At 41.6% G+C, this 22,815-nt stretch overlaps 3 long non-coding RNA genes and 1 other non-coding gene across 4 annotated transcripts; all 4 read right to left on the bottom strand.

Annotated features, from left to right (window-relative positions):
- Positions 1 to 1,540: 1,540 nt before the first annotated feature.
- LOC138924245 (uncharacterized) lies at positions 1,541 to 4,439 on the bottom strand. The gene is made up of 2 exons (XR_011439074.1): positions 4,308 to 4,439; positions 1,541 to 2,283 (listed from the first exon to the last, which is right to left on the bottom strand). It is a non-coding gene; the product is annotated as an uncharacterized lncRNA (long non-coding RNA).
- Positions 4,440 to 5,174: 735 nt separating this feature from the next.
- On the bottom strand, positions 5,175 to 6,766 carry LOC138924242 (uncharacterized). The gene is made up of 2 exons (XR_011439071.1): positions 6,647 to 6,766; positions 5,175 to 6,473 (listed from the first exon to the last, which is right to left on the bottom strand). It is a non-coding gene; the product is annotated as an uncharacterized lncRNA (long non-coding RNA).
- Positions 6,767 to 7,958: 1,192 nt separating this feature from the next.
- LOC138924243 (uncharacterized) lies at positions 7,959 to 16,250 on the bottom strand. The gene is made up of 4 exons (XR_011439072.1): positions 15,962 to 16,250; positions 10,831 to 10,932; positions 9,408 to 9,529; positions 7,959 to 8,471 (listed from the first exon to the last, which is right to left on the bottom strand). It is a non-coding gene; the product is annotated as an uncharacterized lncRNA (long non-coding RNA).
- MIR29C-2 (microRNA mir-29c-2) lies at positions 8,289 to 8,376 on the bottom strand. The gene has a single exon (NR_032846.1). It is a non-coding gene; the product is annotated as a microRNA mir-29c-2 (primary transcript).
- Positions 16,251 to 22,815: the final 6,565 nt, after the last annotated feature.

Genomic DNA, 22,815 nt, shown 5'->3' with positions numbered 1-22,815 from the left:
GCCACAAGCCCAAGAATGCTGCTCAAAGCTAGAAGAGGCAAAGAAACTAATTCTCTCCGGGTGACCACTGGAGGGAGCCCCTATACCTTGATTTCAGCCCAGTGGAATTGATTTTTGGACTTCTGACCTCCAGAACTGTGAGAATAAGTGTGTGTTGTTGTGAGACACTGTTATGGTGTGAATGTCTGTGTGCCCTCAAATTCCTATGTTGAAATCGTAACCCCCGAGACAATAGTATTAGGGGGTGGGGCCGCTGGGAATTGATTAGGTCTTGAGCACAGAGCCTTCATGAATGGGATCAGTGTCCTTATAAAAGAGACCCAGGAAAGTCCCCTTCTGCCATATGAAGTTACAGCTGGAAGGCACTGTCTGTGAACCAGAAAGCTGGTTCTCACAGACACCGAGTGCCAGCACCTTGACCTGGACTTCCCAGTCTCCAGAACTGGGAGAAATAGCAGTTGTTTATAAGCTGACCAGCCTGCAGTATTTGGTATAGCACCTGAAGAGACTCAGAGAGACTCCAAGTCTGTTGTATTTGGTACAGCGGCCACAGGAAGCTAATACACCAATGCCAGGGGTCCTCAGACCACACATTGAGCAGTAACGCCTTGTAGAAACAAGTCCATAGAGGAGCGGCTCTCAACCCTGGCTGCACATTAGAATCACCTGGGGAGACTTTCAAACAAAAAAGGAATGTCCAGGCCCCGTCCTAGAACAGTTAAGCCAGAACCTGTAGGGCTGGGATTCCTAAGAATGACTATTGAAAGGCTCCTTGGGAGAATCTAATTGGAAGGTGGGGAGGACACGAGTGCAGTAGAACAAACCCCAAATATATCTTTTCTTGTGTCGAGGAAAACTCTAAAGCTGCCCCAAAATAGGGACACGCTGGTCTGCCAGGAAGCCCCCTGAAACTCTACACCAGCTTCTCATAATGCAGGCCTGGGCCAACATCTTCCCTGAAGAATTACCAGGTCCAGACACAACACATTCTGTTTCACCTAAATGGTCAAAGATGTGGCTTGCCTCACGTTTATCAAGAACTCATCGGCCTTTCTGTCCACACACGGGAATTCTTTCCAGAACAACTCGCGTGAGGCTAGAGGGTGCCTTCAGTCTGACACTCCCTCTCCACCCACGTTTACACTCACATATGTAGTCAACGGAGGTAAGCGGGACGCATGCCTGACACATTTTCTGTCCAGGTTGAAGGTATGGCCTTGAAAGCAGACTCAAGGTGTCTCCAGAAGAAACATCCTGCTTACCATTTATTATGAAGAAGCTCCGGATGGCAACTGAGGGCAAGGGCTGTCAGCCTCCACGAATAAAGCATGTGCTCCTGCGTGAGAGGCAGTCAGTTACTCGGGGCCTGGGCTTTGCTTCTCGTGACCTAGACACGTGGACTGTTTAAAATTAAGCATTCAGTGGGAGCACCAGAAACTACTTTTATGGAGTAGATGTCTGTTCCAACACACGCCAAGCTGGGCAAGCAGTGTGGGATAGGTTGCTGAGTGACCAAAGGAAAGACCCAGAGACAGTGAACTAGACATAAAGGTTTATTAGGAAGTCACTTACAGGGAAGGTCCAGTGGTGGCCAGCTGGACAGGAAATGTGCATCTGCTGCCACCCCCTGAGAGAGGCTTGCTTAAGTAGGCAGAGGAACAAGGGCTGCATGCTTGCCAAGGGGGTCATCCCTGTATGACCTGCATTACAAGGACCAGACCCTCACACACAAGGCCCTCCACGTTCCCTCAGACCACCAGGGTCTTGGTGCTAACTCTCCCATGAGATAACAGCTGGGTTGGGCAAGCCCAGGACTGTTATCATTGTGAGTACTGGCACATAGCCCAGACAAGGAGCCTCAAGGACACGTGATTTTAAAGGGGCACACTGGCATTATCTACCCCGCTATTGTCCGAATGGCCCTGACAATCTCATCCTGCCAGTCTTCCATGGTTTCCCTTGAGCCAGAAACAGAGAGGAGCACTGTAGCTTGAGACCACAACAGCATAATAGAGAGCACAACATGAAAATAAAAGAGTAGAGAAAAGGCAAGGACACCAAAGAAAACACATCATCAGGTGGAGGGGCGTAGAAATGGGAAAGTCCGCAACAATCCTCCACTCTCGCAGGGCTCTCCAGTCAGAGGCATTGGCAGCTTGGAGACACCGTGGTAACGCCATGGTTGAAGAGAGAGACAGCTCGCTGCATACCCAGCAGTTGGAGCGATTTTATATGCCAGCAACCGTGTGTGTCCAAGCAGTGAAAAGGTTGGCAGATGTTGTCCTAAGGACAAAAAGTAAGATGTTTAGAGGGGAATAGAACAGGGAGGTCACGACCATCCAACAAGGCACACCAGAGGGAAAGGATGAAAGGGCCTTGTGGAATTAGAGGTGTTACTGTGATATCCTCTTCTAAGCCTGTCCCCCAAGGGGTAAAGAGACTGTACCAGTGGGGCCCCACCTGTCAGTCCCAGGGCCAAGTGACCATGTGGGTCCCAGTAGGGAGTTCTGTGGCAGAAGAAAAAGCAAGTTGTTCTAAGTGCCCATCTGTGGTTGTAGTTTCTCTCTTTGATTAGCCCTTGTCTATAGAGGTATCGTCATATCAGGTCTTTGTGTCAACATCTGATATGCACCTGGTTGAGTGCATCTCATGTTTATTGAGTTGACATATTGCAGTTGCCAGGCGCCTTGTCCAGTGGGCAAGAAGGTCTTGCCTTCTGTTCTTAGTTGTTGTTTCAGCAAGCTGTTGATTTGTTCCATCAGCCCCACAGCTGTGGGGTTGTATGGCAAGTGAAAATGTCAATGTATGTCCATCTGATCAGTCTACATCCGTACCTGGCGGCCAGTAAAACGTGTACCATCGTCACTGTCGATGTCCATGGGAACACCATACGCAGCACAGAGGTGTCCCAGGTCCCTTATGGTGGTCTTTGTGTGGCCCTCTTGCTGGGATATGCCTGGAGCATTCCTGTAGACATGTTCACACAAGTAGGGGCATACTGACAGCCATTAGAAAGAGGCAAAGGCCCAGTGTAGTCCACCTGCCAGTGTTGAGCAGGCTGGATGTTTTTGGCAATTTGGCCTGTGTCCCAGAGAATGACCCAGGGTCTCTGTAAGAAACAAGAAGGGCACACCTGACAGACTTTCCCCACATCAGCATAACGTAGGGGGAGGCCTCAGGCCTTGGCAGTAGCCATAGAGTCCTTTTTCCTTTGTGTCCGGTCTTGTTGTGTAGCCACTCTACCGTTCTTTCAGCTGGCACTTTTTCCAGGAGACGAATCCGAGCTAACTTGTCTGCTTGTTTGTTCCCTGGTGGCATTGTCACCCAATGAGCAGACACATGGTATACTGTTATCATTATTCCTCAGACCCACTGCCAGATGTTATCCCAGAGTTCTGCCCCCTACAACAGGTGATCATTAATAGTCCGTTTTTGTCGTGTTCATTGTACCATCCACAGGGTGAGCCCCTTATAGGCTGCCCAACTGTCCACACACAGACATATTTGATTGGGCTCACAAGTCAACACCATCCAGGCAGCCCACAATTTGGCCCACTGACTACTGTATTTAGAGCCAGAGTCCAACCACATGCTGTTGGTCAAAAGCTGGATGGCCACTGCTGTCCACTGCAGGGGTTGCCCCTTGCAGAGCCATCCGTATACCAGGCCTCTGCCAGGATTGATCTTTCTCCTTCCCGTACATTTTGCAGGGTTTCAGGCATGGGCATGTCATTTAAGGGGGTTATTTGTTCTGTGGTGTATGTTACTGGTCCTAGAATGGCATGTAGTTTTGCACTGAGGGGCTATGGGTCAGGGTCCCTCATTGTGGTAAGTATGTATGTCATTTTGCCAATGTCTGTATTTGGGTTGTTCCCGAGTGGGGCTTTTGGAAAGCATCCCACGGCCACCCCACAATGAGCAGATGACTACGGACTGTGACTTGCAGGAAACGGGTTATGGGCTCCACCTGCTGGAGGGCCAGGTAAGCAGCACACAATTGTTCCAGTGTGCTGTATCGGTTTGCAGCCCCTTTTTACAACTGGGACCAGATACCAAGGGGCACTCCTTGCCTCTGCTGGAAACCCCATCTGAATCCTTCTGGGTAACTGGAAACATTCAGTTTACATGGTTGTCCTTGTGTTAAAACACCCAAGGACTGGATTTGTTTCACTGTTATTTTGGCTTAGGTAAAGCCTCCTGCTTGGTGATCCCCCAGTTCCAGACAATACTCTTTTGTACCAACTTTTAAGGAAGACAGACAGCCTGTATCTTATCTATGACAGTAGCAGGAACTGCTTTTGTCTTACCTGACCAGACAACACTCAAGTATTTGACAGACAACCCAGACCCTTGTACTTTGCTGTTCTTTACCACCCATCCTCGCTGGCATAGGTGTGTGACACGGGAGTGGGAGGCTTTTTGAAGGTCTGGAAAAGACTCAGAGGTTAATATGACATCATCAATATAACGAAACAAGGCAACATCAGGGGGGGTTTGTGCACTGGCCGGTGTTGTAGAAGCATTGCCGCAGGGCAGGGTGAGAAGTGACGGATGTCATTTTGCTTATTTCCACCCCAAATAGCAAAATGCCTTTTGCTCCTGTCGACTAATACATTATTTCCATATGTGGCCTCCAGTCCCCCAATACCCAAGGTATCTGCAGGGCGCTACAGAGATGAGTCAAGGTCCTTTGGCCCTCCCCCTAGTCGAGGGGGCTCCTGGGGGGCTGCTGTTAAAGCCACCAGAACAGTGTTTGGTTGTTTATTGCTTTTTTCCCCCAGAGATGCTTGTTGCTCCCCCGGGGCTGTGGCAGTCACTGCACAGACTGCACTTTGCTCAACCTCAGTCAAGCCACTGCCGGAGAGGAGGGAGGGGCGAGGAGTCCTGGCCACCTGCTGCTGGTGCTGGTGCCACCGCGCATTTCCTGCATCCTCCCTGCCTCCGAAGGCATTTTCTGCCTCTAGCAGGCCAGATGCGCTCCTGGCCTGCCCTGGCTCCTGTGCAGGCACTGGAACCAGCAGCTCTTCTTGTGACTGCCTTACTTTTGATATGGAGACATTTATTTTAATCTCTGCCAACTTGACCATACATAAAACTTTTCAGGGTTTTACTTTGACAAACCTTTTGTTATTTGTTTTTAAAATTCAGAATTTGTTCCATACCTTCCTCTCTTCTTGTTCCCTCGTACTTTAGGAGAAATTTATATTTTTTTAAAAAACAAGCAAAAATATGTCTATTGTTTATATCTCTTTTACTGAAAACAGACATTTTACTTTCCTGGTATACAGACTTTTTAGAAATATGTGCTTTCTCATAGAAAATTCCTCAGCATGCACAAAACATATTTATCAATAAACTCGAGCCTCTTTTAGTTTCTTTGTGATGAGAAAAAGGCAGACAAATCTATGCTTAGTAATCAATTTCTAACATTTTTTCTTGTTTGGAAAATGACCTAGATCCTCAATGAATTTTTATCATTTAACTTCATTTAGCAAAACTCTAAATTTTCAAGTTACCAAAAAGATTTTGAGAAGCTGTTTTTCAAGCACTCATACCATAAACCATAATTATTGTACCCAAAAACTCTTATCCATTTTTATTTAAATCATTTGTTCCAACAATTATGTTTAGACTACTCACAAAAACTTCACATGACATTAAAGCACTTAGCCATCTTCTTGGGTTGTTTTAAGTACATACACCGTAACACATAATTACTGTAAAAGTTCCGTCTCCAAATTTTCGTCCTTTTCACATCTATTTAGTTTACTTGCTCCCCAGTTCCGCCAGTTCTGCGGCAGTGTAATCCCTCATAGTGAAATGCATACGCTGAACGGGTGGAGGCGGGTCCGTGGGATCTACCCCTGTGGGCTGGGGCTGGTGAGACCTCTGTCCTCTCATCAGACTCCCATAGGCGTGCTAACAGCGCCTCAGTAGTTTCAGCTTGAACCAGCCATGCTTCCCTTTCTAATTTTCTCTTGTAGCTGCCTGACCTTGCCTTAGCTTCCATTTTGGCTTCTGTTGTTAAGCAAATAGTGGCAAGGAGGGGCCGTTCCACCCCAGCAGCTACCGCCCGCGCTTCTGATTTCTTTCTCTCATCGTTTAACATGCCCAGGACTTCCCCTGCCTTCCTTGCAAGCCATCCTACAGTGGGGAGGGGTTATCCTATGGCTGTAGCAATGGCTTGGGCTTCATCTCATGCCCAGGACTTTCCCCTAGGCCCTTTGGCATTTTCAAGGCATCCCCGTACTCATGCATTGGGCCCCGTCCATAAAAGATAGTGGCGACCGGTCACCACAGGGAGGACACCAGCCAACCCGGGATTACCTGCACGGATTTCCCCTTCCCAACTCCCATAGTCTCTTCACTCACATGGTTTTCTTTGGTTTCCTGGCTGGCTCACCAAGTCTTCTGCCACACACCCAGCTGGGCAAGCAGCATGGGATAGGTTGCCGAGAGAGCGAAGGAAAGACCTGGAAACAGCGAATGAGACATGGGTTCAGTGGGAGGTCACATACAGGGAAGGTCCAGTGGCGCAGGCTGGACAGGAAGTGTGCATCCGCTGCCACCCCCTGAGAGAGGCTTGCTTAAGGAGGTAGGGGAACAAAGCCTGTGTGCTTGCCAAGGGCGATCATCCCTGTATGACCTGCATTCCAAGCCCCCTCGCACCCCGGAGGGCTTCTGTGTTCCCTCAGACCACCAGGGTCTTTGTGCTAACTCTCCCATGAGAAAACAGCTGAGTTGGCCACGCCCAGGACTATTATCATCGTGAGCGCTGGCGTGTAGCCCAGACAAGGAGCCTCGAGGACACGTGATTTTTAGAGGGGCACACCAGATAATGCCCCTCCAATGTCTCATATCCTTGTTTTTGTGCTTTAGTGCTAAACTTGATCTTCTAGCACCTACTCATTTGGGGACTGGAATCAGCTCTATCTGCTGGCAGAATCCATGTCTGACTTGTTTTCTTTGCAATACCCAGGCTGAAGATTGGGACACAGTAGATGAATCAATCATTGTTCAGTTGGCTACAACCCATAGGTCCTATCGTGGCCGACCTCAGCAGAGAAGAAAACAAAACAGTTTAGTCTTAACTATTCCCACCACCACATCCCGGGGACGAGAACATGGATTCTCCAGTCAACAGCCTGGAATAGCACTGCAGCCACAGAGATGGGGTACATCTCATTCACCAGGAAGTTTTCCCAGCAGATACCTCACCCGTCCCCCCCTGAGCCCCCACCCCCGACCCCACAGGGCAGGGCAGCATCTAGAGGGAGACTGGCAGGATGTGGACTTAGAAAAGCTTCCCCAGTGGTTGAGTTGCCACCACTTGTTGAGAACCGTGTGAGTGAAATAAAAGTACTGCAGGTAGTTCACAGCTGGCCATGCAGCTTCTGTGCCAAAATCTCAGTCAAGGGCCACGGCCTTCCTCTCTGAAGATTCCCCAAGTTCAATCCCGTGACGTCAAATCTGGCTCATCTCTGAACACCCCTACAGAACGGGTCCGCCCTGTCTTCAAGGGGCGATAGAAACGAACAGCCGAAAGTAGAACTGCGTCTCATAACGCAACTGAAATCCTCAGGCTGCTCCTGTTCAAGGGCCCCGTGACTGTAGGTTCAGTTAAGCAAGTTTCTCGAGGGAACCCTGACTGCAGAGGGGCCAGGGCTGCCGCCCGTCTGGACCAACGTCAGTTTTCCCATTCAGTAAGGAGCATCCCTCGGCCCAGGTCTTCCACGTTTCTCTCTCCTGTAATCTGTTCTCTCCTTTCGTTTCTTGGCTCCTATAAATTCGTTCTTGTCTTAACGGGCTTCATTTTTAATGTCTGTCTGCTGTAAACTACCTCAAATTCGTTATGAAGTAGGTAAGATCTGCATAGCAAATTAACTTTTCAGGACCCCACTTCTTATCAGCATAGAATTATGAATGGAAAATAACAGATGAAAAACAGACACAATAAGTTGAATACAGCAAAACATTTATTAAGGTCAGGATGCATGAAGAGACTCTTCTTCACAGAAAGATAACTCAACAGCAATGAATTTATAGAATTTACAGCACCACCACATTTCAGCAAAATGCAACTGAGGACATCAGACAAATTCTAGTGATTTGTTTTTTAAAATCCATTAAATTCTGTCTTACCTCTGCAATAAAGTATCATAAACGCAGTTAAAGAAGCTAGTAGGAAAATGTGTGATCTTCCTTCGCCCTCTCTGCCCATCCATCTTCCAGGAAACCACAGGGGGTTGCTGACCAGACTTGGCACGAGGCTTCGAGGCTGCTGCTTTTCCCCCTACGTCATAACCGATTTCAAATGGTGCTAGACAAAAACAGACTCTGAACACCAGGAGAAATCGGTCAGCCTGTGTAAGAGATGGGTCCAGTGGTGCTCCTGGGGGGCCGCACTTGACAGTGCAGCTGGCAAGTCTGATCTCAGCTGGGCTGCAACGGCAGCTCAATGTTCAGGGCATCTACGGGCAGGTAGACACAAGGTGATTATTAAAATATGTGAATATTTACATAGTGTTGCCCTGCTTTGTAAAATAGTTCACAAATGCAAAGCGTTTTCCGATTTTACTCCCTTCATGAGAAACCAGCACCCTGTCTGCCTGTGGGGCTCCAGCCACTCCACAAAGGTGAGTTTCACCTGGCCAGGGCAACTCTTCCACGTGCCCAATTCAGGAAGAGCATGGGCTCCTCCTTCCAGCCATGTGGAAGTGTCAGAACACTGGCAATCTTATTTCACCTCTGGTGTGACGCAAAAATCCGGTGTCCTAAAATTGTACTAAGTAGATCATCCTCTACCGCAAGAACTGAGTTTTGGTTTTTGTTTTCAAAATTTCCTAAAAATAAGATTTGCAAACTCTGTACAAATTTGACTCCTCATTTCACAATTGCATCATCTCTTTTGGTTGTTTGAAGCTAAGGAAACATGGCTGTCTGTCCTCTGATACCACAACCAAGACAAACAAGAGCCACACAGTAGAGTCTGTATCTCTCACGTTTCCTACCAATTCCTTAGGCCTCCAGATACAGGCTTATATTTTTCATGGCTCCTGGAAGTGACAGCATGTGCTGTCTAGGGAAGAGAAGGAAATAAACTCTGAACACCAAGTTGTGCTCTTTAATTCTCACAATAGTCCTGTGAGGCGGGTATTATTCCCAATTTTTGAGGAGAAACTGATCCTTAACATGGTTCAAAACCTTGACCAGAGTCTCAGGACGAATGAATGGTGTAGATCCCAGGTCTGACTCCAAAGGCTGTGTTCCTGCCCCTCTGCCCACTGCCACCTGCTCCACAGCTGGACTCTCATCTCATTCTGTTCTTGAACTTCACTATGAGCAAGGCTGCTGGGGGCAGGGGGATCCTAGGCAATATTTCTGCGTGGACGTGGGATGTTACTCACTGCACACACGTTAAACTGGGGCGGAGACGAGAGCACGACTGCAATTGCAAGGGGCCAGGTGGTTTGGGGTGACTTGTTTTGTTGTCCTGCACCTCTGGTGGCTTGCGGTCTCCATAGCGTGGCTGTGGGAGTGGGGAAGACGCTGAGATGAACCACCCCGCAAGGCCTGTGCTGGACTCCTCAGTGATTCTGACACCCGCCCCAGGCACAGCAGCTCAGGGCATGGGAAAACAATACTTTAGCATAAATAACCTCTCCTGGGAGTTGCATGGAACTCTTTTTTTAAAGCCATGCTCTGTATCTGCTTGATTCTGACGTTCTATGGTAAGTGTCCTCAGTGTGGTCAATTCTGGGGAACAATCTGAAGTGTACATGCTGTTCTGTATGCTACACCCCAGTCTGAATCTTAAAAACAAACTGAACTCTACACCTGGTCCCAAATTCTGCTTCTTTCCCATAGGAAAATCATGTGGAACTCCTCCAGAACCCTTCAATGGCATGGTGCATGTAAACACAGATACCCAGTTTTGATGGACAGTTAATTATTCCTGTAATGAAGGGTGAGTTGGGAGCACTATCTCTGGAATATGAGTCCCAGAACAGCAAGAGCAACCTCTGTCCCAGTCTTAGGTAGGCAGACTACTGGACTACTGCCACCTGTACTTCAAAAGTAAGCAATAGGACTTCTGGAGAGAGATAAAAGGTTGAACACGTCATGTGACCAAAGGATTGCAAAAAAGAAGGAACAGCCTGTATCTGTGTTATAAACAGAGGACGGCACCGTGCTCCTGCTGAAGGCCATACATGTGAAACCTGGTAAGATATTCACTGGATAAAAAGGACCAGCCTGCCAAACAAGTCGAAGGAAATTGCTGGTTGTACCATGCAAACATCCTTAACTGAGATCAGCGAAGACCCCGAAGCAGGGGTTGGAGGGTAGATCTTAAATGTAACAGCAGCTCAGGGAAATGTAATTATGAAAGTGCACAGAGTGGGGATGTGAATGGAGTTCTTGCTCTGGACTTTTCCTTGGGACAGGTGACCATGTGGGAAGCTACTGCCTCAACTTAAAGGGAGCAACTAAAGAATGTGTCCTAATTTTCAGTTGCCACAGTAATTCAGGGGAAAAAAAGATATCTGTATTAAATCTTCCTGCAAAAACTGCCATTGGTCATTGGCCCCATCCTATGCTACTAAGCCCTTGTACCTACGATCCAGCAAGTTTAAACAAGGATAAATCAAAATTTCCCTCTTCTCACTTGGTCTGAGCCTGGGAGATTCTAACAGCTTTCTACAAAATCTCTTCACCAGTCCCTTCTTACCTCCCATTGTGAATAGACCTAGAGTGTTCTCTGTGATGAGCAAACTAAAACATCACCAGATATAAGGGAAGATACAGCAAGTGAAAATAAAAGAGACCCACCTGAGAACAGACTCCTTCACGAGCTGGTGTACTCCAATAAACAAGGAAATAAACTCAAAACAGGGTAGTAGAAATTTCTCATATGTGTTTGTAACACAGAATCTACAAAATAATAAGAAGCATTTGTAAGATTTCATGATCTGATATCAGGAAAATTTACATGCTGATAAAACACATTGGAGTCTAAAAAGCAGCAATAATCAAGAGACTAAATCCTGAAGAAAAACCAAAGAGATCATGAGAAAACAGAATTAAATTCCCCAGAATTAACCAAGGGCAAAACTGCAAATTATGCCCTCATATACACACATGCACTCACACAAACGTCTAGATTTGAGAAAAATAAAACAAGACAGAAAGAGGTGAAGCATTAATGAGCACATTATGGAACATAGTTTCTCAGACAGAAGGACAAAGACTAGGTTGTTTGAATCTTAAAAGCTTACTAAGCAAATACAAGATTAATGACAAGAGGCCCAGGCCCTACATGGAGGAAATCTATGACTTTCATATATTAAAAAAAGTAATAATAATACTGCAACTATCCAGAGATAAAAATAAACAAAAGAAATTCATATTGGCATCAAACGTCTCTTCCACACAATAAATAGCAGAAATTAGTCTTTTGAGAGAAAATATGTGCCACAAAATTTCTGTATCATCCAAGTTATCATTTATCCACAAGGCACAGATATATAGTCTTACATGAGCAAGTACCCAAAACATATACCAATTACATATACTTCCTGAAAAAATAATCATTGCCACAAACCCGTGAGTAAGTTTTTTAAAGAAGACATCAAAGAAATAGTAATGAGGCACAAAACTAGTTAAACAAAGCCACCAAAATTGTTATTTTAAATATGGATGGGAAACTAAATATACTGGCAGGACTAATTCTTGAAAGAGAACTCATGGAATGTGAAAAGAACAAGAACAACAATAAACTTGATATAAAATAATGCATTTTCTCACTACAACTAGGAAGTTGGGGATGAAGTAAAGAAAAAAACTATGCTTAACTTATAATACATAGGGATTAATTAGATAATACATATTCTCAATATAAAAAATAAGGAGAAAATGGTATTCCATACTAGTATAAAATCAAAATATGTCACTTCAAAATCGCAAGGACAATCAAAAGAGCAAAACCACTTGGTCCCTATAACAAACGGGGTGAGAGAAGGAAGAACAAGGGCGTTTTCTGTCTCTTCTGCTTTAAACAGCATGAGCAGAGCAAGAATGGAGTTGGTCTTGTACAGTGCTGAGTTCCAGCCCTTGGATGTTAAATAAATAAAAGAGAGAGAACACTGTAAGCAAGATCAAACTTGCCAGTTACGACAGTACATGTGAATGGCTTAAATTCCCCTTTTGAAGGACAATGCCTTCTAAATAGAGTCAATAGAAACGTTTAACTACATGGTAAAAGATTCCTAAAATAAAATTACAGAAAAATTCCATTTATATTTATAATGGCATCAAAAACTAAAATACTTAGACATAAATATAACCAAGGAGACACAAGACTTATACTTTGAAAACTATAAAACATTGCTGAATTTAAAAAGACAATAAATGGAAAGACATCCCTATTCATGGATTGGAAGATTTAATATTGTTAAGATGAAAATACTGCCCAAAGTGATATACGAATTCAATGCAATTCCTGTCAAAATCACAACAGCATTTTATGCAGAAATGGAAAAACCATCCTAAAATCCATATGGAATTTTAAGGGACTCAGAACAGCCAAACAATCTTGAAAAGAACAAAGTTAGAGGACTCACACTTCCTGATTTCAAACTTACTACAAAGCTACAGCAATTAAAATAGTGTGTTCCTGGCATAAGGTTAAAGATCTAGACCAGGGGAATGGATTGATAGCCCAGAAATAAACCCATACATTTATGGTCAGTTGATTTCCAACAAGGGCGCCAAGACCATTCACTAGGGCAAGAACAATCAATCAACAAATGGTCCTGGGAAAACTGGGTATCTAAGGCAAAAGAATGAAGCTGGCCCCTTACCTTACACCATATGCAAAAATTAACTCAAAATGGATCAAACCCCTGATTTATGATCTAAAATTGTAAAACTCTTAAAGGAAAGCATAGGGACAAATCTTTATGACCTTGGATTTGACAATGGCTTCTTAAATATGACACCAAAAGCATAGGCAACACAAGAAGAAATAGATAGATTAAGCTTCATTAAAATTAAAAACTTATGAGCATCAAGACATTGTCTACTCTGTTTGGGCTGCTCTGTGTGTCACAGACTAGGTAGCTTATAAACAAGAGAAATTTATTTTTCACTGTTCCAGAGGCTCAAAGTCTGAGATCAAGGTATAAGCATGGTTGGTGAGGGCCCTGTTGCAGGTTGCAGACTTCTCCTTATGTCCTCACATGGTAGAGGAACTAGAGAGTTCTGTGGGGTCTGTTTTATAAGTGCACTAATCCCATCCATGAGGGCTCCATCCTCATGACCTAATGACCTCCCTAAGGCCCCACCTTCTAATACCATTACCTTTGGAGGTTAGGATTTCAACATATAAATTGGGGGGGGGGGGACATAAACATTCAGACCATAGAAGACACCATCAAGATGGTGAAAAGACAGCCCACACAACGAGAAAAAAATATTCGCAAATCATATATCTGATAAGGTTTTAATACCCAGAATATGTGAAGAACTCTTGCAACTCAACAATAAGAAGACAAACAACCCAATTTGAAAATGGGCAAAGGGGGGCTGGCCCGGTGGCGCAGTGGTTGAGTTCGCACGTTCTGCTTTGGCAGCCCAGGGTTCGCATCCTGGGTGAGGACACGGCATCGCTTGACAAAAGCCATGCTGTGGTAGGTGTCCCACATATAAAGTAGAGGAAGATGGGCACGGATGTTAGCTCTGGGCCAGTCTTCCTCAGCAAAAAGTGGAGGATTGGCAGTAGTTAGCGCAGGGCTAATCTTCCTCAAAAAAAAAAAATGGGCAAAGGACTTGAAAAGATATTTCTCCACAGGAGGTAGGCAAATGGCCAAGAAACACTTGAAAAGGTGCTAAACACCATTAGTCATTCGGGAAATGCAAATCAAACCTGTCTCACACCTCCTAGGATGGCTTTAATAAATTTTTTAAAACAGAAAATAAAAAGTATTGATGACAATATGGAGAAATTGGAATCCCTGTACCTTGCTGGTGAGAATGTAAAACGGTGCAGCCACTGCGGAAATTGTAAAGTATCTACATTGTGAACTATTTTGCACACAAAAAAAGACTTAATTAGATCTTGTATTCAGTGACTGGATGGATGACTATGATGAGATATTAACTGAGAAAACAATTTGCAGAGAAGCATGTAGAGTTTGTTTTCAATCAGGAAAAATAATAGCAAATTTGAAGGAGATATTCTCTATGCACATGTGTGTTGGAATGCACTTGGAAAAAGTGGAGTTACCTGAGACAGGGTGGGAGTGACAAAAAGTACGTGGTATTCAAAGCAAATACTTAAGCAAAAATATATTGTAAAATTATCTTATCAAATTGCTGAACACAAATCAACTTAAATAAGCATGTGGTCAAGGAGTAGATGTTAGTCCGGACAATTGAAACAGAGTGTTTTGACCAAAGGATAGTAAACTTTTTCCGTCTAGAGCCCAGTAGTAAACATTTTCAGCTTTGTGGGCCAAACAATCTCTGAACAACTCAACTGTGCATTCCAGTGGGGAAGTAGCCCCAGACAATGGACAAGGGAGTGTGCGGCCGAGTTCCAACAATGCTTCCTTTACAAACACAGGCTGCAGGAGGTATCGGCCTGTGGGACTTAGTTTGCCAACCTCTCTCTAGATGAAGCGATTGTGAACATTCTTCTTCCTTAATTCCTGTTATTGTTCAAAGTCAGAGAAGTTTCAAAAAGAAATAAAAAGTTAAATAGGTAAAACAATAATAGTAGTTGAAAACTTCAGATTGGGCAAATAAAGGTACAAAAGCTAAAACGTTGAGGAATAATACTGCTTTGGTACATATGTGTTGAACTTTGTACCTTACAGAGAATGTAAACTTGCTCTCTAGAAACCATTTATAAAAGCTGATAGCATATCAGTCCACAGAGCGTACCTCAATAAATTTGAACACAGGAGAAATCAAAACAGCCATATCCTCTTATTACAATATGATAATACCAGTAATTGATAATGAAAGAATACATTAAAAGTTCTAAATTTTCACCCCTTGTCAAAGAGAAAATTAAGGCAGCCATTGCAGATTATCTACAGAATAACAATGAGGATGACCATTGAGCGCACGTGCGCCAAGCACCCTTCCAAGTGCTTTACGTGAATTAAGTTACTTCATCCCTAAAATGATGCTTTGAAGTGAATACGACGCATAGCCCCAATTTTACAGAAGAGAAAACTGAGTCAGAGAGATTAGCTAATTTGCTCAATTCACATGATAGAGGTTGAGTTTAGACTGAATATTGCCAGTCAGCCTCAACAGCCTGTTATGGTAAACCTTACATTTTTCAGCTTCTTCATTATAAATGCTGGTGCAAATATTACTCATGAAAACTTCTGGGGTACTGATGTCAAAACTTATAGAAATAGTCAATACTTTCTTATTTCATGAGAAAAACTTCAAATAAATGAACAATATATTTTTTTAAGAATTTTAAGATGACTAGAAACATGGACATATAAAGGACGCTGGACTAAGGAACTAATAAAGAAATTAATGAAAATGGAAAAAGAAACAATAGAAAAAATAAGTAAATCTAAGAGCAGGTTCTTCAAAGTGGCCCATTACAACAAACAGAACTTGGCCAACTGTAATTTCACAAAATAACTCTAGAAAGACACATGAATGAGAAAGGAGATATCACCATAGATATGGAAGAGATTCAATACTTTCTAAAAATATTATATCTTCTCTATCCTAATGAAGTTGAAAATATCCATAAGATGTGCCATTTTGTAGGAAAAATACAATTTATTAGGATATACTTAAAAACAGGTAGATAAGCTGATAAACCCATATCTGTTTGAGCCTTTGTTTTGAATCCTTCTGGATACACAGGAGGATTGGAATTACTGGATCCTATGGGATTCTATGTTTCATTTTTTGAGGAATTGCTAACCTGTTTTCCGCAGAGGTTGCACCATTTTACAATCCCACCAGCACCGTACATGGGTTCCACTTTCTCCACATGCTCGCCAACTCTTCTGTTTTCCATCTTTTTTTCCATTACATCATTCATTAATTGCTGTTACCTTACTAAATTATCATATAGCTTGTGGTACTTTTCTGGTTGATTCTCAGGATATCAAGGAAAAAGATAAGACTCAAAAAATGTCCATAAAGAGTTGGGGGGGAACCCAGATAACATATAATCAAGAAGCAGAATGGCATCAAACATTGCAACAGCCAATTAGAACTAGAAGACAATGGAGCCATGCCTTAGAAATTCTGAGGGCAAAGCATTTTTCTCCCAGGATTCTATACCCACGGGGAGACAGAAGACATTTTCTTTTTATTGATTTATTTATTTATTTTATCAAAGTCACATTAATTTCTAACATTATATAAATTTCAGGTGTATGTCATTATATTTTGACTTCTGTATCGACTGCATTGTATTCGCCACTGAAAGTCTAGTTTCTATCTTTCACCACACATACATGCCCCCTTACCCCTTTCACCTTCCCTCCACCCCCTTGCCCTTTGGGAACCACGAATCTGTTCTCCATATCTATGTGTTGTTTGTTTGTCTTCTACATATGAGAGAAGTCATATGGTAATTGTCTTTCTCTGACTTATTTTGCTTAGCATAATGTCCTCAAGCCCCATCCATGTTGTTGAAAATGGCATGATTTCATCTTTTTTATGGCTGAGAAGTATTCCACTGTATATATACCACACTTCTTTATCCATTCATCCATTGATGGGCACTTAGGTTACTTTTAAGTCTTGTCTATTCTGAATAATGCTGCGATGAACATAGGGGTGCACATATCTTTTTGAATTAGTGTTTTCATGTTCTTTAGATAAATACCCAGAAGTGGAATAGCTGGATCACATGGTGGTTCTATTTTTAATTTTTTGAGGGATCTCCATACTGTTTCCCATAGTGGCTACACCAGTTTGCACTCCCACCAGCAGTGTATGAGGGTACCTTTCTGTCCACATCATCTCCAACACTTATTTCTTGTCTTTTTAATAATAGCCACTCTGATGAGTGTGAGGTGATGTCTCATTTTAGTTTTGATTTGCATTTCCCTAGTGCTTAGTGACGTTGAACATCTTCTCATGTGCCTGTTGGCTGTCTGTGTATCTTCTTTGGAAAAATGTTTGTTCATTTCCTCTGCCCATTTTTTGATTGGATTGTTCATTTTTTTGTTGTTGAGTTGTATGAGTTCTTTATATATTTTGGGTATTAACTCCTTATCGGATAAATGATTTGCAAATATTTTGTCCCAGTTGTTCGGTTGTCTTTTAGTTTTGTTGATTGTTTCCTTTGCCATGAAGAAGATTTTTAGTTTGATATAGTCCCAATTTTTTATTTTTCCTTTTGTTTCTCTTGCCTGAGGAGACCTGATATTCAAAAAGATAGTACTAAGACTGATGTCAAAGAGCATACTGCTTATGTTTTCTTTTAGGATTTTCATGGTTTCAGGTCTTACATTCAAGTCTTTAATCCATTTTGAGTTCATTTTTGAGTACGATGTAAGATAATGGTCTACTTTCATTCTTTTGCATGTGGCTGTCCAGTTTTCCCAACATCACTTATTGAAGAGACTTTCCTTTCTCCATTGTATGTTCTTCGCTCCTTTGTCAAAAATTAGCTGTCCATCAATGTGTGGGTTTATTTCCAAGCTCTTAATGCTATTCCCATGGATCTGTATGTCTGTTTTTGACCAAGTACCATGCTGTTTTGATCACTATAGCTTTGTAGTATATTTTGAAATCAGGGAGTATGATACCTCCAGCTTTGTTCTTTTTTTTGAGGGTTGCTTTGGCTATTTAGGGTCTTTTGTTGATGCACATAAATTTGGGGATTCTTTGTTCTATTTCTGTGAAAAATGTCATTGGGATTCTGATTGGGATTGCACTTAATCTGTAGATTGCTTTAGGTCATATAGACACTTTAACTATGTTTATTCTTCTAATCCACGAGCATGCAATACCTTTCCATTTTTTATGTCTTCTTCAATTTCTTTCAATAATGTCTTATAGTTTTCAGTGTATACATCTTTCATCTCCTTGGTTCCATTTATTCCAAGGCATTTCATTATTTTTGCTTCAATTGTAAATGGGATTGTATTCTTGATTTCTCTTTCTGCTAGCTTGCTGTTAGTGTACAGAATATGACTGATTTTTGTGTGTTGATTTTGTACCCTGCAACTTTACTGTATTCCTTGATTATTTCTAATAGTTTTTTGTGGATTCTTTAGGATTATCTATGTGTAGAATCATATCATCCACCAATAGTGACAGTTTTACTTCTTCTTTTCCAATTTGGATCCCTTTATTTTTCTTGCCTAATTGCTCAGCTAGGACTTCCAATACTGTGTTGAATAAGAGTGGGAAGAGTAGGTATCCTTGTCTTGTTTCTGGTCTTAGAAGAGTAACTTTTAGTTTTTCACCATTGAGCATGATGTTGGTTGTGGGTTTGTCATATATGGCCTTTATGATGTTGACGTATTTTCCTTCTATAACCATTTTATTGAGAATTTTTATCACAAACGGATGTTGCATCTTGTCGAATGTTTTCTCTGCATTTATTGAGATGACCACGTGATTTTTATTCATTTCATGATGTGTTGTATCACATTGACCGAATTGCGGATGTTGAACCATCCCTGCATCCTTGGAATTAATCCTACTTCATCGTGGTGTATGATCCTTTTAATGTATTGCTGTACCCAATTTGTTAATATTTTATTGAGGATTTTTGCACTGAATAAATCAGCAATATTGGCCTGTAATTTTCCCCTTTTTGTTGTTCTTGTCTGGTTTTGTTATCAGGGTAATGCTTACTTCATAATATGCGTTAGGAAGCATTCCATCTCTTCAATTTTTTGGAAGAGTTTGAGAAGGATAGGTATTAAATCTTTGAATGTGTCACAGAATTCACCAGAGATGTCTGATCTTGGACTCTCGTTTTTTTTGGAGGTTTTTGATTACTGTTTCAACCCATTTACTTGTGATAGGTCTCTTCCAATTTTCTATTTCTTCTTGATTCAGTTTTGGGAAGTTGTAGGATTATATGTATTTTACATTTAAAAAAATATATATTATCCTGGCCATCCTAGAAGGTGCAAAGTGGGTTTGATTTGGATTTCCTTAATGACTAATGAAGTTAATATCTTTTCCTGTATTTATTGGCCATTTGTATATCATCCTTGGATAATGTCTATTCGAGACCTTGGCCCATTTTTTAAACTAGGTTTTTTGTGTTTTTGTTGATGTGTTGCAGCAGTTCTTTGTAATTCTGTATATTAAATCCTTCTCAGATAAATGATTTTCAAATATTTTCTCTGATCCTGTGGGTCGTCTTTTCATTCCCCAGATAGTGTCTTCGATGTTGACTGGGGCCGAGGGTCCACTTCCAAGAAGCCTCACTCACATGGCCGTTAGGAGGCTTCAGTTTCCCACCTCATGGGCCTCTTCTGTGGGCTGCCAGCTTCTCCTAGATGAGGAACCTGAAAGACAGAGGAAGACATCATATCATGGTCCCTTTTGACCCAGTCTCTGAAGTTGCTCACTATCCCTTACATTTTATTTTATTCACTAGAATCAAGTCACTAAGCCCAGCCTGTATTCAAGAGGAGAGGAATTATGTTCCATAACTTGAAGGGAGGTACATCAAAGAATTTGTGGGCATATTTAAAACCATCACAAAGAAGTGCCTTCAAATAAAGAGAATGGACCAGTTTTGTAACTTCTTTTATACTTCAAGAAATAGATAATAAAAATATTATTTAAACTCTTACAGAGCAGAGAAATACAATTATGCCCATATTAAAGCCTGCCAAAGATTGCAAATGAAACTAAATATATCTCTGGCTCATTTCCTAATATAAATGCCAAAATCCTAAATCAAATGTTAAATACAGTCATGCACTGCTTAACGATGGGGATATGTTCTGAGAAATGTGTTGTTAGGCGATTTCATCATTATGCAAACATCACAGAGTGTACTTACACAAACCTAGATAGTATAGCCTACTACACACCTAGGCTATATGGTACTAATCTTATGGAACCACCGACTTATATGCCATCAGTCATTGACTGAAACATCATTATGTGGCACATGACCATACAATATAGAAAGACTTATGCAAAGTGAGCAAGTAGGTCTATTCCAGGAATGGTTCAAAATTAGGAAATCCATACATTTATTTTCTAATATTATAAAAAAATATGTCTTTCCTTAAATGTCACATACTCTATGATACCAAAAAAAAAACCACTCCATTGTAATTAATGGCTAAAATCTAGAAGCATGGTTGAGGCATATGTTAAAGTTAAGAGAAGGAAAAAGCACTTCCTTCCTACTTTTTAAAGTTCTTGAAATTGAAACTAATAAAATGACAGATATCTCCATAAACAGAAATTGAGAAAGAGAAGAAAAAGTTATTATATTAGCTGATGACTGTTTACGCAAAAACCTAAAGGAATTAACTAACTATCAGACCTAATTAGAGATATTAGTAAGATGTCTGGTAAAAAAATTCATAAATTAATTACTTTATATAAGTAACAACCAAGTGGAATAGAGTGGGGAAAAATATCATTCACAATAGCAAGAAAATCATCTAGAAACAAATTTAACAAGAAGTATATATGGATCATAAGTAGAAGATGTAAACACTTTTTTGGAAGACAAAAAAATGCTTGAAGACTGGGCTGGCCTGGTGGCGCAGCAGTTAAGTGTACATGTTCCGCTTTGGCAGCCTGGAGTTTGCCGGTTCGGATCCCGGGTGCAGACATGGCACCACTTGGCAAGCCATGCTGTGCTAGGCATCCCACATATAAAGTGGAGGAAGATGGGCATGGATGTTAGGGCAGGGCCAGCCTTCCTCAGCAAAAAGAGGAGGATTGGCAGCAGATGTTAGCTCAGGGCTAATCTTCCTCAAAAAGAAAAAAATGCTTGAAGAAGTGGAGGATAAAAATTTTATTTAAAAGAGGACTTGCTGTTGTGGAGATATTAATTATCTCAGAATTAGTATGCATATTTAATGTAATTCTGATCAGAGTTCCAAAGGCATTCTTCTTTTAATTTGCCAAGATGATTGTAATTGTCATGTGACTGAAGAACAGAATGTCCTGAAATTCAGAATTTCCTGAAATAGTAACAAGAGGGGTGTTTACTACCAGAACATATTACAAAACAGAAGTGATGCTAAAATTTATTTAAAGGAATAAAATAATTGATATGATGCAGGAATAGAGACGTAGATCCACAAAGCAAAACACAGAGCCCAGGAAATAGCATAAGCTGTTCTAAGAATGTCACGGTGATAAACATGGCATTTCAAGACATGGAAAACAGGAATTACTCATTAAAAAGGCAAATACCTGGAAAGATAAGTTAGATCTCTGCCTCATGTCATACACCACAGCAAAGTCCATATGGATTAAGGATTAAATATTAAAAATAAAACCATAAAGGAACTAGACAAATATTTAAGCAAATATGTTTCTGATTTGAAAACTCTATAGGTGTATATTAAGGAAAAATTCTATTATGGAAAAGATTGACAAAATTGAATACCAAGAAAAAAGATCTCTGTACATACAAAAATAATTTAAAGATAAACATCAAATAGGACAAATATTAAAATAGCTCTTGTACATCAATTATATTAAGTAAATACCCTGGAGGTTGGGCCAGTGGCGTAGTGGGTAATTCAGCACACTCTGCTTTGGCGGCCCAGGTTTGCAGGTTTGGATCCCAGGTGTGGACCTACACCACTCATCAAGCCACGCTGTGGTGGTGACCCACATATAAAGTTGAGGAAGATTGGCACAGATGTTAGCTCAAGGCTAATCTTCCTCAAGCAAAAAGAAAAAAAGAGGAAGATCAGCAATGGATGTTAGCTCATGGGTGAATCTTCCTCAGTGAAAAAAATACGAAACCAAAAAAAACAGGGTTTTGTTAGTAACAAAGAAGAGGAAAGTAGATACTGGAGATACTGGTAGTCTCAGGTACAAATGGTTTCTGCCCTGATCACATGTCTTAGATAAAATCAAGAGGCAAAGTTCTTAGCTGTTCCAGTACCTGCCCCACTGTTAGATGATATTGCACTATACCCCTCAGCTTTTACTTAATCAAGTTTAGCCCTGCTGTACACTGGAAAATGTGAATAGCTTAGCTGAGTACCCTTTGTGATATTTCTCACAGTAACTGTATAGTTACCTAATAAATAAAAAATAAATGCTGATGAAATGTTCCAAATTTTGTGGCCTACTTTGAATGATTTTACAGCACAGTAAGTACTGGTGCTTTTTGCATTTCAAGTGTAAAGATGATGAGCTATTTCCTCTGGCTCTCATTTGCTGAATCTTCAGGGTAAAGTGATCATTCTTTCTTTCAATCAACAAATATTTTTTGAGCACCCCACACTTGAAAGTCCCTAGGCGAGGTGTGAGAGAGAGTAGATATTTCAATAAGACACCTTCCCTGCTGATCAAGGAGCTTATCGTTTCCTGGATGGAAGTCCACATGGCTAAAACAACTCTGTGGGGTTTCCTAAAGACAAGTACAAAAATGTCTCATCATGAATAAGACAATTGCTGCATTGAGTTGTGAGGGACTACGAATAACGATGGATTAAACAGGTAAGAATTTAAGCTTGCCCATGGAAATAAAGGACTAATTTGCAGATAGAAATGGGGTTTCTTTCATGAGGTCTCCCACGTTTTAATCTTTCCTCGAATTTGTAACACCTACCTGCTCTCCTTTTCTCATGGTGACTTAAGTGG

The sequence above is a fragment of the Equus caballus genome, chromosome 5 (genome assembly GCF_041296265.1).
Source record: "Equus caballus isolate H_3958 breed thoroughbred chromosome 5, TB-T2T, whole genome shotgun sequence".
NCBI classification, from domain to species: domain Eukaryota; kingdom Metazoa; phylum Chordata; class Mammalia; order Perissodactyla; family Equidae; genus Equus; species Equus caballus.
This window is presented reverse-complemented; position numbering and strand designations above follow the sequence as displayed.